Source organism: Petromyzon marinus, chromosome 57, assembly GCF_048934315.1.
Source record: "Petromyzon marinus isolate PM22_M1 ecotype Great Lakes invasive population chromosome 57, UKy_Petmar_22M1.pri1.0, whole genome shotgun sequence".
NCBI classification, from domain to species: Eukaryota; Metazoa; Chordata; class Hyperoartia; order Petromyzontiformes; family Petromyzontidae; genus Petromyzon; species Petromyzon marinus.
In genome coordinates, this window is record NC_133723.1 from 4,292,915 (window position 1) to 4,316,043 (window position 23,129).

Genomic DNA, 23,129 nt, shown 5'->3' on the forward strand with positions numbered 1-23,129 from the left:
ACCCACCACCACCACCCACCACCACCCCCACCACCCACCACCTCCACCCCCACCCCCACCACCCACCACCACCACCCACCACTACCCCCACCCCCACCACCCACCACCACCACCCACCACCACCCCCACCACCCACCACCTCCACCCCCACCCCCACCACCCACCACCACCACCCACCACTACCCCCACCACCACCACCCACCACCAGCACGCCCACCACCCCCATCACCCCCACCACTCCCACCACCACCACCACCACCCCCACCACCACCACCACCCACCACTACCCCCACCACCACCCCCACCACCACCACCCCTAACCCCACCACCCACCACCACCACCCACCACCACCACCCCACCGCGACTGCTTCGTAGTCGCGAGTGACGCAGGCGCCTTGCCGCCGTGAAGGTCACAAACACAGACGAGTTGGCCCCGCCTCACACCCCCTCCCCCTCCCCCCTACTCCCCCTCCTCCCCCTCCTCCCCTTCCTCCCCCTCCTCCCCCTCCTCCCCCTCCTCCCACTCCTCCCCCTCCTCCCCCTCCTCCCTCTCCTCCCCCTCCCCCCCCTCCTCCCTCTCCTCTCCCTCCTCCCCCTCCTCCCTCTCCTCCCCCTCCTCCCCCTCCTCCCACTCCTCCCTCTACTCCCCCTCCTCCCCCTCCTCCCCCTCCTCCCACTCCTCCCCCTCCTCCCCCTCCTCCCTCTCCTCCCCCTCCCCCCCCTCCTCCCTCTACTCCCCCTCCTCCCTCTCCTCTCCCTCCTCCCCCTCCTCCCTCTCCTCCCCCTCCTCCCCCTCCTCCCACTCCTCCCTCTACTCCCCCTTCTCCCCCTCCTCCCCCTCCTCCCTCTCCTCCCCCTCCTCCCTCTCCTCCCCCTCCTCCCTCTCCTCCCCCTCCTCCCCCTACTCCCACCTGAGGCGCGCTCCCGGGGCGCTACCGGGCCGTTGGTGCGGGGGCCGGGGGAGCCGGGGGAGTCGAGGGGGGGGGGGGGCGACGGGGCCGGGGGGGGCGATGGAGCTGGAGGGGGGCGACGGCGCGAGCAGAGTGAGTCGACACTGACTCACTCACACATCATACACTGACTCACTCACACATCATACACTGACTCACTTACACATCATACACTGACTCACTCACACATCATACACTGACTCACACATCATACACTGACTCACTCACACATCATACACTGACTCACTCACACATCATACACTGACTCACTCACACATCATACACTGACTCACTCACACATCATACACTGACTCACTCACACATCATGCACTGACTCACTCACACATCATACACTGACTCACTCACACATCATACACTGACTCACTCACACATCATACACTGACTCACTCACACATCATACACTGACTCACTCACACATCATACACTGACTCACTCACACATCATACACTGACTCACTCACACATCATACACTGACTCACTCACACATCATGTACTGACTCACTCACACATCATACACTGACTCACTCACACATCATACACTGACTCACTCACACATCATGTACTGACTCACACATCATACACTGACTCACTCACACATCATACACTGACTCACTCACACATCATACACTGACTCACTCACACATCATACACTGACTCACTCACACATCATACACTCACTCACACATCATACACTGACTCACTCACACATCATACACTGACTCACTCACACATCATACACTGACTCACTCACACATCATACACTGACTCACTCACACATCATACACTGACTCACTCACACATCATGTACTGACTCACTCACACATCATACACTGACTCACTCACACATCATACACTGACTCACTCACACATCATACACTGACTCACTCACACATCATACACTGACTCACTCACACATCATACACTGACTCACTCACACATCATACACTGACTCACACATCATACACTGACTCACTCACACACCATACACTGACTCACTCACACATCATACACTGACTCACTCACACATCATACACTGACTCACTTACACATCATACACTGACTCACTCACACATCATACACTGACTCACTCACACATCATGCACTGACTCACTCACACATCATACACTGACTCACTCACACATCATACACTGACTCACACATCATACACTGACTCACTCACACACCATACACTGACTCACTCACACATCATACACTGACTCACTCACACATCATACACTGACTCACTCACACATCATACACTGACTCACACATCATACACTGACTCACTCACACACCATACACTGACTCACTCACACATCATACACTGACTCACTCACACATCATACACTGACTCACTCACACATCATACACTGACTCACACATCATACACTGACTCGCTCACACCATGCACTGACTCACTCACACATCATACACTGACTCACACATCATACACTGACTCACTCACACACCATACACTGACTCACTCACACATCATACACTGACTCACTCACACATCATACACTGACTCACTCACACATCATACACTGACTCACACATCATACACTGACTCGCTCACACCATGCACTGACTCACTCACACATCATACACTGACTCACACATCATACACTGACTCACTCACACCATGCACTGACTCACTCACACATCATACACTGACTCACTCACACATCATACACTGACTCACTCACACATCATACACTGACTCACACATCATACACTGACTCGCTCACACCATGCACTGACTCACTCACACATCATACACTGACTCACACATCATACACTGACTCACTCACACCATGCACTGACTCACTCACACATCATACACTGACTCACACATCATACACTGACTCACTCACACATCATACACTGACTCACACATCATACACTGACTCACTCACACACCATACACTGACTCACTCACACATCATACACTGACTCACTCACACATCATACACTGACTCACTCACACATCATACACTGACTCACACATCATACACTGACTCACTCACACACCATACACTGACTCACTCACACATCATACACTGACTCACTCACACATCATACACTGACTCACTCACACATCATACACTGACTCACACATCATACACTGACTCGCTCACACCATGCACTGACTCACTCACACATCATACACTGACTCACACATCATACACTGACTCACTCACACACCATACACTGACTCACTCACACATCATACACTGACTCACTCACACATCATACACTGACTCACTCACACATCATACACTGACTCACACATCATACACTGACTCGCTCACACCATGCACTGACTCACTCACACATCATACACTGACTCACACATCATACACTGACTCACTCACACCATGCACTGACTCACTCACACATCATACACTGACTCACTCACACATCATACACTGACTCACTCACACATCATACACTGACTCACACATCATACACTGACTCGCTCACACCATGCACTGACTCACTCACACATCATACACTGACTCACACATCATACACTGACTCACTCACACCATGCACTGACTCACTCACACATCATACACTGACTCACTCACACATCATACACTGACTCACTCACACATCATACACTGACTCACTCACACATCATACACTGACTCACTCACACATCATACACTGACTCACTCACACATCATACACTGACTCACACATCATACACTGACTCACTCACACACCATACACTGACTCACTCACACATCATACACTGACTCACTCACACATCATACACTGACTCACACATCATACACTGACTCACACATCATACACTGACTCGCTCACACCATGCACTGACTCACTCACACATCATACACTGACTCACACATCATACACTGACTCACTCACACCATGCACTGACTCACTCACACATCATACACTGACTCACTCACACATCATACACTGACTCACTCACACATCATACACTGACTCACACATCATACACTGACTCACTCACACCATGCACTGACTCACTCACACATCATACACTGACTCACTCACACATCATACACTGACTCACTCACACATCATACACTGACTCACACATCATACACTGACTCACTCACACCATGCACTGACTCACTCACACATCATACACTGACTCACTCACACATCATACACTGACTCACTCACACATCATACACTGACTCACACATCATACACTGACTCACTCACACCATGCACTGACTCACTCACACATCATACACTGACTCACTCACACATCATACACTGACTCACTCACACATCATACACTGACTCACTCACACATCATACACTGACTCACTCACACATCATACACTGACTCACTCACACATCATACACTGACTCACTCACACATCATACACTGACTCACTCACACATCATGCACTGACTCACTCACACATCATGCACTGACTCACTCACACATCATACACTGACTCACTCACACATCATACACTGACTCACTCACACATCATACACTGACTCACTCACACATCATACACTGACTCACTCACACATCATACACTGACTCACTCACACCATGCACTGACTCACTCACACATCATACACTGACTCACTTACACATCATGCACTGACTCACTCACACATCATACACTGACTCACTCACACATCATACACTGACTCACTCACACATCATACACTGACTCACTCACACATCATACACTGACTCACTCACACATCATACACTGACTCACTCACACATCATACACTGACTCACTCACACATCATACACTGACTCACACATCATACACTGACTCACTCACACATCATACACTGACTCACTCACACATCATACACTGACTCACTCACACATCATACACTGACTCACTCACACATCATACACTAACTCACTCACACATCATACACTGACTCACTCACACACCATGCACTGACTCACTCACACACCATACACTGACTCACTCACACATCATACACTGACTCACTCACACATCATACACTGACTCACTCACACATCATACACTGACTCACTCACACATCATACACTGACTCACTCACACATCATACACTGACTCACTCACACATCATACACTAACTCACTCACACATCATACACTGACTCACTCACACATCATACACTGACTCACTCACACATCATACACTGACTCACTCACACACCATGCACTGACTCACTCACACATCATACACTGACTCACTCACACATCATACACTGACTCACTCACATCATACACTGACTCACTCACACATCATACACTGACTCACTCACATCATACACTGACTCACTCACACATCATACACTGACTCACTCACACATCATACACTGACTCACTCACACATCATACACTGACTCACTCACACATCATACACTGACTCACTCACACATCATACACTGACTCACTCACACATCATACACTGACTCACTCACACATCATACACTGACTCACTCACACATCATACACTAACTCACTCACACATCATACACTGACTCACTCACACACCATGCACTGACTCACTCACACACCATACACTGACTCACTCACACATCATACACTGACTCACTCACACATCATACACTGACTCACTCACACATCATACACTGACTCACTCACACATCATACACTGACTCACTCACACATCATACACTGACTCACTCACACATCATACACTAACTCACTCACACATCATACACTGACTCACTCACACATCATACACTGACTCACTCACACATCATACACTGACTCACTCACACATCATACACTGACTCACTCACACATCATACACTGACTCACTCACACATCATACACTAACTCACTCACACATCATACACTGACTCACTCACACATCATACACTGACTCACTCACACATCATGTACTGACTCACTCACACATCATACACTGACTCACTCACACATCATACACTGACTCACTCACACATCATACACTGACTCACTCACACATCATACACTGACTCACTCACACATCATACACTGACTCGCTCACACATCATACACTGACTCACTCACACATCATACACTGACTCACTCGCACATCATACACTGACTCACTCACACATCATACACTGACTCGCTCACACATCATACACTGACTCACTCACACATCATACACTGACTCACTCACACATCATACACTGACTCACTCACACATCATACACTGACTCACTCACACATCATACACTGACTCACTCACACATCATACACTGACTCACTCACACATCATACACTGACTCACTCACACATCATACACTGACTCACTCACACATCATACACTGACTCACTCACACATCATACACTGACTCACTCACACATCATACACTGACTCACTCACACATCATGTACTGACTCACTCACACATCATACACTGACTCACTCACACATCATACACTGACTCACTCACACCATGCACTGACTCACTCACACATCATACACTGACTCACTTACACATCATGCACTGACTCACTCACACATCATACACTGACTCACTCACACATCATACACTGACTCACTCACACCATGCACTGACTCACTCACACATCATACACTGACTCACTTACACATCATGCACTGACTCACTCACACATCATACACTGACTCACTCACACATCATACACTGACTCACTCACACATCATACACTGACTCACTCACACATCATACACTGACTCACTCACACATCATACACTGACTCACTCACACATCATACACTGACTCACTCACACATCATACACTGACTCACTCACACATCATACACTGACTCACTCACACATCATACACTGACTCACTCACACCATGCACTGACTCACTCACACAACATACACTGACTCACTCACACATCATACACTGACTCACTCACACATCATACACTGACTCACTCACACATCATACACTGACTCACTCACACATCATACACTGACTCACTCACACCATGCACTGACTCACTCACACAACATACACTGACTCACTCACACATCATACACTGACTCACTCACACATCATACACTGACTCACTCACACATCATACACTGACTCACTCACACATCATACACTGACTCACTCACACATCATACACTGACTCACTCACACCATGCACTGACTCACTCACACATCATACACTGACTCACTTACACATCATGCACTGACTCACTCACACATCATACACTGACTCACTCACACATCATACACTGACTCACTCACACCATGCACTGACTCACTCACACATCATACACTGACTCACTTACACATCATGCACTGACTCACTCACACATCATACACTGACTCACTCACACATCATACACTGACTCACTCACACATCATACACTGACTCACTCACACATCATACACTGACTCACTCACACATCATACACTGACTCACTCACACATCATACACTGACTCACTCACACATCATACACAGACTCACTCACACATCATACACTGACTCACTCACACATCATACACTGACTCACTCACACATCATACACTGACTCACTCACACATCATACACTGACTCACTCACACCATGCACTGACTCACTCACACATCATACACTGACTCACTCACACATCATACACTGACTCACTCACACATCATACACTGACTCACTCACACATCATACACTGACTCACTCACACATCATACACTGACTCACTCACACATCATACACTGACTCACTCACACATCATACACTGACTCACTCACACATCATACACTGACTCACTCACACCATGCACTGACTCACTCACACATCATACACTGACTCACTTACACATCATGCACTGACTCACTCACACATCATACACTGACTCACTCACACATCATACACTGACTCACTCACACCATGCACTGACTCACTCACACATCATACACTGACTCACTTACACATCATGCACTGACTCACTCACACATCATACACTGACTCACTCACACATCATACACTGACTCACTCACACATCATACACTGACTCACTCACACATCATACACTGACTCACTCACACATCATACACTGACTCACTCACACATCATACACTGACTCACTCACACATCATACACTGACTCACTCACACATCATACACTGACTCACTCACACATCATACACTGACTCACTCACACCATGCACTGACTCACTCACACAACATACACTGACTCACTTACACATCATGCACTGACTCACTCACACATCATACACTGACTCACTCACACATCATACACTGACTCACTCACACATCATACACTGACTCACTCACACATCATACACTGACTCACTCACACATCATACACTGACTCACTCACACATCACACACTGACTCACTCACACATCATACACTGACTCACTCACACATCATACACTGACTCACTCACACATCATACACTGACTCACTCACACCATGCACTGACTCACTCACACATCATACACTGACTCACTCACACATCATACACTGACTCACTCACACATCATACACTGACTCACTCACACATCATACACTGACTCACTCACACATCATACACTGACTCACTCACACATCATACACTGACTCACTCACACATCATACACTGACTCACTCACACATCATACACTGACTCACTCACACATCATACACTGACTCACTCACACATCATACACTGACTCACTCACACATCATACACTGACTCACTCACACATCATACACTGACTCACTCACACATCATACACTGACTCACTCACACCATGCACTGACTCACTCACACATCATACACTGACTCACTCACACATCATGCACTGACTCACTCACACATCATACACTGACTCACTCACACATCATACACTGACTCACTCACACATCATACACTGACTCGCTCACACATCATACACTGACTCACTCACACATCATGTACTGACTCACTCACACATCATACACTGACTCACTCACACATCATACACTGACTCACTCACACATCATGTACTGACTCACTCAAACATCATACACTGACTCACTCACACATCATGTACTGACTCACTCACACATCATACACTGACTCACTCACACATCATGTACTGACTCACTCACACATCATACACTGACTCACTCACACATCATACACTGACTCACTCACACATCATACACTGACTCACTCACACATCATACACTGACTCACTCACACATCATACACTGACTCACTCACACATCATACACTGACTCACTCACACATCATACACTGACTCACTCACACATCATGCACTGACTCACTCACACATCATACACTGACTCACTCACACATCATACACTGACTCACTCACACATCATACACTGACTCACTCACACATCATACACTGACTCACTCACACATCATGCACTGAATCACTCACACATCATACACTGACTCACTCACACCATGCACTGACTCACTCACACATCATACACTGACTCACTTACACATCATGCACTGACTCACTCACACATCATACACTGACTCACTCACACATCATACACTGACTCACTCACACATCATACACTGACTCACTCACACATCATACACTGACTCACTCACACATCATACACTGACTCACTCACACATCATACACTGACTCACTCACACATCATACACTGACTCACTCACACATCATACACTGACTCACTCACACATCATACACTGACTCACTCACACCATGCACTGACTCACTCACACATCATACACTGACTCACTTACACATCATGCACTGACTCACTCACACATCATACACTGACTCACTCACACATCATACACTGACTCACTCACACATCATACACTGACTCACTCACACATCATACACTGACTCACTCACACATCATACACTGACTCACTCACACATCATACACTGACTCACTCACACATCATACACTGACTCACTCACACATCATACACTGACTCACTCACACATCATACACTGACTCACTCACACATCATACACTGACTCACTCACACATCATACACTGACTCACTCACACCATGCACTGACTCACTCACACATCATACACTGACTCACTTACACATCATGCACTGACTCACTCACACATCATACACTGACTCACTCACACATCATACACTGACTCACTCACACACCATACACTGACTCACTCACACATCATACACTGACTCACTCACACATCATACACTGACTCACTCACACATCATACACTGACTCACTCACACATCATACACTGACTCACTCACACATCATACACTGACTCACTCACACATCATACACTGACTCACTCACACCATGCACTGACTCACTCACACATCATACACTGACTCACTTACACATCATGCACTGACTCACTCACACATCATACACTGACTCACTCACACATCATACACTGACTCACTCACACATCATACACTGACTCACTCACACATCATACACTGACTCACTCACACATCATACACTGACTCACTCACACATCATACACTGACTCACTCACACATCATACACTGACTCACTCACACATCATACACTGACTCACTCACACATCATACACTGACTCACTCACACCATGCACTGACTCACTCACACATCATACACTGACTCACTCACACATCATACACTGACTCACTCACACATCATACACTGACTCACTCACACCATGCACTGACTCACTCACACATCATACACTGACTCACTTACACATCATGCACTGACTCACTCACACATCATACACTGACTCACTCACACATCATACACTGACTCACTCACACATCATACACTGACTCACTCACACATCATACACTGACTCACTCACACATCATACACTGACTCACTCACACATCATACACTGACTCACTCACACATCATACACTGACTCACTCACACATCATACACTGACTCACTCACACATCATACACTGACTCACACATCATACACTGACTCACTCACACATCATACACTGACTCACTCACACATCATACACTGACTCACTCACACATCATACACTGACTCACTCACACATCATACACTGACTCACTCACACAGCATACACTGACTCACTCACACATCATACACTGACTCACTCACACATCATACACTGACTCACTCACACATCATACACTGACTCACTCACACCATGCACTGACTCACTCACACATCATACACTGACTCACTCACAAATCATACACTGACTCACTCACACATCATACACTGACTCACTCACACATCATACACTGACTCACTCACACATCATACACTGACTCACTCACACATCATACACTGACTCACTCACACATCATACACTGACTCACTCACACATCATACACTGACTCACACATCATACACTGACTCACTCACACATCATACACTGACTCACTCACACATCATACACTGACTCACTCACACCATGTACTGACTCACTCACACATCATACACTGACTCACTTACACATCATACACTGACTCACTCACACATCATACACTGACTCACTCACACATCATACACTGACTCACTCACACATCATACACTGACTCACTCACACATCATACACTGACTCACTCACACATCATACACTGACTCACTCACACATCATACACTGACTCACTCACACATCATACACTGACTCACTCACACATCATACACTGACTCACTCACACATCATACACTGACTCACTCACACATCATACACTGACTCACTCACACATCATACACTGACTCACTCACACATCATACACTGACTCACTCACACATCATACACTGACTCACTCACACATCATACACTGACTCACTCACACATCATACACTGACTCACTCACACATCATACACTGACTCACTCACACCATGCACTGACTCACTCACACATCATACACTGACTCACTTACACATCATGCACTGACTCACTCACACATCATACACTGACTCACTCACACATCATACACTGACTCACTCACACATCATACACTGACTCACTCACACATCATACACTGACTCACTCACACATCATACACTGACTCACTCACACATCATACACTGACTCACTCACACATCATACACTGACTCACTCACACATCATGTACTGACTCACTCACACATCATACACTGACTCACTCACACATCATACACTGATTCACTCACACATCATACCCTGACTCACTCACACATCATACACTGACTCACTCACACATCATACACTGACTCACACATCATACACTGACTCACTCACACATCATACACTGACTCACTCACACATCATACACTGACTCACTCACACATCATGTACTGACTCACTCACACATCATACACTGACTCACTCACACATCATACACTGATTCACTCACACATCATACCCTGACTCACTCACACATCATACACTGACTCACTCACACATCATACACTGACTCACTTACACATCATGCACTGACTCACTCACACCATGCACTGACTCACTCACACATCATACACTGACTCACTCACACATCATACACTGACTCACTCACACATCATACACTGACTCACTTACACATCATACACTGACTCACTCACACATCATACACTGACTCACTCACACATCATGCACTGACTCACTCACACATCATACACTGACTCACTCACACCATGCACTGATTCACTCACACATCATGCACTGACTCACTCACACATCATGTACTGACTCACTCACACCATGCACTGACTCACTCACACCATGCACTGACTCACTCACACATCATACACTGACTCACTCACACATCATACACTGACTCACTCACACATCATACACTGACTCACTCACACATCATACACTGACTCACTCACACATCATGCACTGACTCACTCACACATCATACACTGACTCACTCACACCATGCACTGACTCACTCACACATCATTCACTGACTAACTCACACATCATGCACTGACTCGCTCATCATGCACTGACTCACTCACACATCATGCACTGACTCGCTCATCATGCACTGACTCACTCACACATCATGCACTGACTCGCTCATCATGCGCTTACTCACTCACACATCATGCGCTCGCACAACCACTGACCCATTCACACATAAAACACTGACTCACTCATCGTGTGCTGGCTCACTCGCACATCATACTCTCACTCGCACAACCACTGACCCATTCACTCATCATACACAGGTTCACTCAGCGTGTGCTGGCTCACTCACACATCATACACTGACTCACTCACACATCATACACTGACTCACTCACACATCATACACTGACTCACTCACACATCATACACTGACTCACTCACACCATGCACTGACTCACTCACACATCATACACTGACTCACTTACACATCATGCACTGACTCACTCACACATCATACACTGACTCACTCACACATCATACACTGACTCACTCACACATCATACACTGACTCACTCACACATCATACACTGACTCACTCACACATCATACACTGACTCACTCACACATCATACACTGACTCACTCACACATCATACACTGACTCACTCACACATCATGTACTGACTCACTCACACATCATACACTGACTCACTCACACATCATACACTGATTCACTCACACATCATACCCTGACTCACTCACACATCATACACTGACTCACTCACACATCATACACTGACTCACTCACACATCATACACTGACTCACTCACACATCATACACTGACTCACTCACACATCATACACTGACTCACTCACACATCATGTACTGACTCACTCACACATCATACACTGACTCACTCACACATCATACACTGATTCACTCACACATCATACCCTGACTCACTCACACATCATACACTGACTCACTCACACATCATACACTGACTCACTTACACATCATGCACTGACTCACTCACACCATGCACTGACTCACTCACACATCATACACTGACTCACTCACACATCATACACTGACTCACTCACACATCATACACTGACTCACTTACACATCATACACTGACTCACTCACACATCATACACTGACTCACTCACACATCATGCACTGACTCACTCACACATCATACACTGACTCACTCACACATCATACACTGACTCACTCACACCATGCACTGATTCACTCACACATCATGCACTGACTCACTCACACATCATGTACTGACTCACTCACACCATGCACTGACTCACTCACACCATGCACTGACTCACTCACACATCATACACTGACTCACTCACACATCATACACTGACTCACTCACACATCATACACTGACTCACTCACACATCATACACTGACTCACTCACACATCATGCACTGACTCACTCACACATCATACACTGACTCACTCACACCATGCACTGACTCACTCACACATCATTCACTGACTCACTCACACATCATGCACTGACTCGCTCATCATGCACTGACTCACTCACACATCATGCACTGACTCGCTCATCATGCACTGACTCACTCACACATCATGCACTGACTCGCTCATCATGCGCTTACTCACTCACACATCATGCGCTCGCACAACCACTGACCCATTCACACATCAAACACTGACTCACTCATCGTGTGCTGGCTCACTCGCACATCATACTCTCACTCGCACAACCACTGACCCATTCACTCATCATACACAGGTTCACTCAGCGTGTGCTGGCTCACTCACACATCATACACTGACTCACTCACACATCATACACTGACTCACTTACACATCATACACTGACTCACTCACACATCATACACTGACTCACTCACACATCATGCACTGACTCACTCACACATCATACACTGACTCACTCACACATCATATACTGACTCACTCACACCATGCACTGATTCACTCACACATCATGCACTGACTCACTCACACATCATGTACTGACTCACTCACACCATGCACTGACTCACTCACACCATGCACTGACTCACTCACACATCATACACTGACTCACTCACACATCATACACTGACTCACTCACACATCATACACTGACTCACTCACACATCATACACTGACTCACTCACACATCATGCACTGACTCACTCACACATCATACACTGACTCACTCACACCATGCACTGACTCACTCACACATCATTCACTGACTCACTCACACATCATGCACTGACTCGCTCATCATGCACTGACTCACTCACACATCATGCACTGACTCGCTCATCATGCACTGACTCACTCACACATCATGCACTGACTCGCTCATCATGCGCTTACTCACTCACACATCATGCGCTCGCACAACCACTGACCCATTCACACATCAAACACTGACTCACTCATCGTGTGCTGGCTCACTCGCACATCATACTCGCACAACCACTGACCCATTCACTCATCATACACAGGTTCACTCAGCGTGTGCTGGCTCACTCACACATCATACACTGACTCACTCACACATCATACACTGACTCACTCACACATCATACACTGACTCACACATCATACACTGACTCACTCACACATCATGTACTGACTCACTCACACATCATGCACTGACTCACTCACACATCATGTACTGACTCACTCACACATCATGTACTGACTCACTCACACATCATGTACTGACTCACTCACACATCATACACTGACTCACTCACACATCATGTACTGACTCACTCACACATCATGCACTGACTCACTCACACATCATACACTGACTCACTTACACATCATACACTGACTCACTCACACATCATACACTGACTCACTCACACATCATGCACTGACTCACTCACACATCATACACTGACTCACTCACACATCATGCACTGACTCACTCACACATTATGCACTGACTCACTCACACATCATGTACTGACTCACTCACACATCATACACTGACTCACTTACACATCATGCACTGACTCACTCACACATTATGCACTGACTCACTCACACATCATGTACTGACTCACTCACACATCATACACTGACTCACTTACACATCATGCACTGACTCACTCACACATCATACACTGACTCACTCACACATCATGTACTGACTCACTCACACATCATGTACTGACTCACTCACACATCATGTACTGACTCACTCACACATCATACACTGACTCACTCACACATCATGTACTGACTCACTCACACATCATACACTGACTCACTCACACATCATACACTGACTCACTCACACATCATACACTGACTCACTTACACATCATGCACTGACTCACTCACACCATGCACTGACTCACTCACACATCATACACTGACTCACTCACACATCATACACTGACTCACTCACACATCATACACTGACTCACTTACACATCATACACTGACTCACTCACACATCATACACTGACTCACTCACACATCATGCACTGACTCACTCACACATCATACACTGACTCACTCACACATCATACACTGACTCACTCACACCATGCACTGATTCACTCACACATCATGCACTGACTCACTCACACATCATGTACTGACTCACTCACACCATGCACTGACTCACTCACACCATGCACTGACTCACTCACACATCATACACTGACTCACTCACACATCATACACTGACTCACTCACACATCATACACTGACTCACTCACACATCATACACTGACTCACTCACACATCATGCACTGACTCACTCACACATCATACACTGACTCACTCACACCATGCACTGACTCACTCACACATCATTCACTGACTCACTCACACATCATGCACTGACTCGCTCATCATGCACTGACTCACTCACACATCATGCACTGACTCGCTCATCATGCACTGATTCACTCACACATCATGCACTGACTCGCTCACCTTGCACTGACTCACTCACACATCATGCACTGACTCGCTCATCATGCGCTTACTCACTCACACATCATGCGCTCGCACAACCACTGACCCATTCACACATCAAACACTGACTCACTCATCGTGTGCTGGCTCACTCGCACATCATACTCTCACTCGCACAACCACTGACCCACTCACACATCATGCACTGACTCGCTCATCATGCGCTTACTCACTCACACATCATACACTCGCACAACCACTGACCCATTCACTCATCATACACAGGTTTACTCAGCGTGTGCTGGCTCACTCGCACATCATACACTCACTCACACTGCCGCTGACTCACTCACACATCATACACTGACTCACTCATCATGCACTGACTAACACATCCTACACTCACTCACACTGCCGCTGACTCGCTCACACATACACTGACTCACTCATCATGCGCTGACTCACACATCGTGCGCTGACTAACACATCGTGCGCTGACTCGCACATCATACACTCACTCATGCTGACGCTGACTCACTCACACATCATACGCTGACTCGCACATCATACACTCACTCACGCTGCTGCTGACTCACTCACACATCATACACTGGGAGTGCCGTGCTGCCAGCTATGGCTGCAGGTTTTGTCGTACGTGTTATGTATATCGTTTATTGTTAAATTTAAAATCGCAGTTACTATGATTACTGTTCTTACATTGCTTTTTGTTGCTTTATTTTGGTAATTCGAAAACATGTGGTTAATCTAAATTGTCTTATGGTTGTTGTTGTTGGCTTGCAACACATTGTGATTTTTGCACACAGCGTTTGAATACGTTTTGTGTGTGGAATATTTTGCTGGTTGAATTCCAGGATGTTTCTGTTACGCGTTGTCGCTTTAAGATGTTCTGTGTTCAAATTTTGTTGGTTGCGGTTGCACCCGACTTAAGAGCCGCATGGCTCACAGGGAATAACCTAATAAATGAAACTTGAAACTTGAAACTACTCCCCCTCCTCCCCCTCCTCCCCCTCCTCCCCCTCCTCCCTCTACTCCCCCTCCTCCCCCTCCTCCTCCTCCTCCTCCCCCTCCTCCCCCTCCTCCCCTTCCTCCTTCCCTACTCCCCCTCCAACTCCGCCTACTACTCCCCCTACTCCCCCTCCTACTCCCCCTACTCCCCCTCCTCATCCTCCTACTCCTACTCCCCGTCCTCCTCCCTCTCTCCCCCTCCTCATCCTCCCCCTACTCCCCCTCCTACTCCCCCTCCTCCCCCTCCTACTCCTCCTCCTACTCCTCCTACTCCCCCTACTCCCGCTACTCCTACCCCTACTCCTCCCCCTACTCCCCCTCCTCCTCCTCCCCCTACTCCCCCTACTCCCCCTCTACTCCCCCTCCCCCTACTCCCCCCCTACTCCCCCTACTCCCCCTCTACTCCCCCCCCTACTCCCCCTACTCCCCCTACTCCCCCCCCTACTCCCCCTCCTCCTCGCTCCCTCATTGTTGCCGATGTTCTCCTCTTGTCTGACGGCCGTGTGCCTCTCTTTGATCCGCAGGCATCCCCCCCCCACCTTCCCCCCCACCTCCCCCCCGCCACCTCCCCCCACCTCCCACCTCCCCCCTCCCCTTCACCGACCTCCCCAACTCAAAACCCGCGCCTGTGCCTGGAGCCAATATTTGGCTAAATTCGTGTACACTGTTGGCGTCTGTGCGCGCGTGTTTTATAGTTTAGAAAATTACCCAAGAGATGTTTTACGGATTTTTTTTGTTCTATTCGCAGCCCGCAGGTCCATTTGCCACGTGAACGGCCAGCCAGTGGGCCCAGCGAGCTTTGGGAGACAAAGGCGGCCGGGAGTTGTGTGGAACACACCACCAACTTTAGGCGGACTCGCCTCCCACGTGATGGGGAGGGGGTGAATCTTTGTCCTTTGCTCTTATTCGCACTTGAAATATTCAGGGGGTTGAAACCACTTTGCCTGTGCCGAGGTAAGGGATGCGCACGCTGAAGTGTGTGTGTACGGTGCGAAAGAAGTTCAACACACTGGACTTTACGTCTACACGCACAAGCAAAGATCACGATCCCACCACCCCCGTATTGCCTGAACTAGACTGCTGGGGCAAGTGCTGTTCGCAAGCGCTCAGTAAGACCGGCGCGGCACACGAGTGGATGGGGTGGTCAGCACCACACCCGGCCGCCTTTGTATCCCCAGCGGCGATGTTTTGCACACAGCAACAGGCGCTCATTTGCGGCTGAGTCGACCTAGGCGAGACCCAGTACCGCTTCGGCGGGGAATCGAACTCGGTTCGCCGGGTTCGCAGCACGCTAACCGCTACACTACCGCTCCCCACATACACACAAAGACAAAGCTCCCCCAGATAGCCTGCGCATTCTGTTGGTGCGGGGTGGGGGCAAGTGCTGTAAGCAAGTAGCAGCACCCCTGTGAAGGCCGTCAGTGTGACGAGTGGGATTGGGGGGGGTGTGTGGGGTGTGTGGTGTCTGTGGGGTGTGTGGTGTCTGTGGGGTGTGTGGGGTGTGTGGTGTCTGTGGGGTGGGCATCACAACTCACGCGGGCCGCCTTTGTCTCCCGAGTGGCGGTTGTTTACTTCGCGTGGGACAGGTAACACACGCACGCGCACACATACACACGCACACACACACGCACACACACACGCGCGCACGCACGCACGCACGCGCACGCACGCACGCGCGCACGCACGCGCCCTGTCGCATAGTTGCGACGAAGCGTCTGGGTCAAATATCGCCAATATCCAGGGTTCTGTTCAACGCGTGATTTACTCGTCGGTGCGTTCCGCGAGGTTTGCCGCGGGGATTCTGTGATCTTCAAACCCAGAGCCATCGTCGGGGTGGAGAGAGAGATGGGGGGGTGAGGTGAGGGAGGGTGCTATTAGAAGCCACTGAACCCAAGCCACCCAGCCACACTCTCTCTCTCTCCTGCTGGAACTGGTGGGATTAATACCAATTGCCACCCACCCACCCCTGATCCCCCTTGTTCCAGTCCCGTGACCCTCACTCGCCTGCAACACCTGCGGTTCTGAGACACACACACACACACGTACACACACACACGTACACACACACACACGTACACACACACACGTACACACACACACACGTACACACACACACACGTACACACACACACACGTACACACACACACACGTACACACACACACACGTACACGTACACACACACACGTACACACACACACACGTACACACACACACGTACACACACACACGTACACACACACACGTACACACACACACGTACACACAAAAAGACAAAGACAAAGATCCCCCGTATAGCCTTAACAGACTGTAGGGGCAAGTGCTGTTAGCGAGCACCTATGAAGGCCGGAACGGTACACGAGGGGGTGGGTGGCCAGCACCACGCCCGACCGCCTTTGTCTCCCTAGTGACGATGTTTACACACCGCACCAGGTACTCATTTGAGGCTAAGTCGACCTAGGGGAGGCCCGGGACCGGTTCAGATAATCGTCACTGGTGTTGGCCGTGAGCGGGAATCGAACCCGGGTCGCCAGGTTCATAGCGCAGCGCGCTAACCGCTACACTATCGCTCCCCACACACACATACGTACACACACACACGTACACACACACACGTACACACACACACGTACACACACACACACGTACACACACGTACACACACACACGTACACACACACACGTACACACACACGTACATACACACACACACGTACACACACACATGTACACACACACACGTACATACACACACACACACGTGCACACACATATACACACATACACACAACAACCGCCATTCGCCACTAAGTGGCGGTGACGTCACCACGACGCTTGTGCCAGGCCATGTGCACCTTGAGGCCACGTGAAGTGTCGAACGCCCGCTGACAGGAGGTCACGGGGCAGACCCAGGTGCCACGGGTCGACTGACTGAGATGACTGGCTGATGCACCACCTGTGCCCCCTACTGTGCCAACCTGCTGTGCTTTAGCCACCCGGCGCTCCGCTCGTTGTTGAGCGTCGCTCCTCCGCCCTCCGTTGTTGTTGGAGGGCGACTACCTCCAACTCCCCAGTAGCGTCCTTCACGAGCCTCCTCCAAAGAGGCCGATCGTGACACCGCTGGTACCAGTCATCGGCAAGTCCACTCAGCTCCACGTCCTCCTGTACCACATCACTCCATCTCTTCTCTAGCCAGTGCCGCGCCCGTTTAGCCCCCTCGATCCGGCCAAAGAGAAGCGGCTTGGGCGTGCGGTGGCTGGGCATGCGGGCCACATCTCACTGATGGGGCTCTGTCCAGTTCTTTCAAGGATCTGTGAACTCACTCGCACAATCCAACTTGGTAAAATCCAGGATGGATCGTTTTGGCAGGCCAGCCTGAATGTTTCACACCGGCGCAAATGTTCCTTTAGCATCGGTGAAGGGAGGGCATGACCCGTGGCCGAGCAGACCCGGGAGCTTAGTGTGGAGCGACAGGCCTCGTGTCTTCCACACAGCAGCGTTACGCAGCTGATGCAAAGACGCCACTCGACGTCGGCTGCCAAACCGGCTGTCACACACACCCACACACACACCCACACACTCACACACCCACACACTCACTCACACACCCACACGCTCACACACCCACACGCTCACACACCCACACACACACTCACACACCCACACGCTCACACACTCACACGCCCACACACCCACACGCTCACACCCCCACACGCTCACACATCCACACGCTCACACACCCACACACCCACACGCCCACACACCCACACGCTCACACACCCACACACCCACACACCCACACGCTCACACACCCACACACACACTCACACACCCACACACCCACACGCTCACACACCCACACACCCACACACTCACACACTCACTCACACACCCACACGCTCACACACCCACACACACACTCACACGCCCACACACCCACACGCTCACACACCCACACGCTCACACACACACACACTCACTCGCTCACACACCCACACGCTCACACACCCACACGCTCACACACCCACACGCTCACACACCCACACGCTCACACACCCACTCGCTCACACACCCACTCGCTCACACACCCACACGCCCACACACCCACACGCCCACACACCCACACGCTCACACATCCACACACCCACTCACTCACTCACACACTCACACACCCACACGCTCACACACCCTCACGCTCACATATCCACTCACACACCCACACGCTCACCCACACACTCACACACTCACATATCCACTCACTCACACACCCTCACACACCCATACACTCACTCACACACCCACTCACACACCCACAATCACACTCACACACACACAGTCACTCACACACCCACTCACTCACACACTCACTCACACACACCCACTCACTCACCCACCCACTCACACACACTCACACACACCCACGCTCTGAAACAAACGCATGCGCCGCTCTGTAATTTGACGGCCGCGCTGCTGATGAGACGGCTGCGCTGCTCACGAGCAGGTTCGCGTGAGTTAGGGCCCCGTCCTCCACCACGCCCAGGAATGTCATCCGAGATCACCGCCTTGCACCCTGCTGAGAGTGCAGCAGCATCAGCAGCAGCCGCCGTACACTCGCAGCGGGAATCACCTGGGTTCGACTCCCGACTGGGGGAGCCTTTCTCTGTGGTATTTCTGTGTTCTCTCTCTCCCTCCCTCCCCCCCGCCCCCCTGTTCTGCAGACGACGAGAGCACGTGTGTGTGTGTGTGTGTTGCGAGGGAGCTGTGGTGCAGCGGTTAGCGCACTGCGCTACAGAAATCGATCAGAATATGTATGCATACTGCAGGAATCCGATGAGCGACGAACCCGGCGGCCCATGTTCAATTCCGGCTCACGGCCACCACCATTGGCTATCACCAGTGATAGACAATGTTTTCATGGAGAAATTTGAATCAGACTCCCGTCCAGACATCCACCCTTCGTCCTTCCCTGTGGAAGAGATTTGTGGATGACACTTTCGTCATTTGGCCACATGGCCTCCCGGCTTTGAACCGTTTCCTAGACCACATAAATTCCAGACACCCATCCATCAAATTCGCCATGGAAGTGGAGAAAGACGGCAAGCTGCCATTCTTGGATGTTCTGTTTGAGAGGAGGACGGATGGCTCTTTGGGTCATTCTGTTTACAGAAAGTCTACCCACACGGATTCATACTTGAAGCCTGATTCCCACCACCACCCGGCTCAAAATAATTATCTGATCAAAACATTATACCATAGGGCTCATTGCATTTCTGACCAATACCACCTGACCAGTGAATTCAAACATGTACATCTGGCCCTCAAGAAGAACGGATACTCTGACCGTACCATCCGCCA

The 23,129-nt window shown here is 49.2% G+C and overlaps 1 protein-coding gene across 1 annotated transcript in view; it reads right to left on the bottom strand.

Annotated features, from left to right (window-relative positions):
* The window catches only part of EREG (epiregulin), a 67,967-nt gene extending 48,326 nt beyond the window's left edge, over positions 1-19,641 (bottom strand). The window contains exon 1 of the mRNA XM_076052689.1: positions 19,311-19,641. The gene's annotated coding sequence lies outside the window, so the exon portion shown is untranslated. The remainder of the gene's footprint in view (positions 1-19,310) is intronic.
* Positions 19,642-23,129: the final 3,488 nt, after the last annotated feature.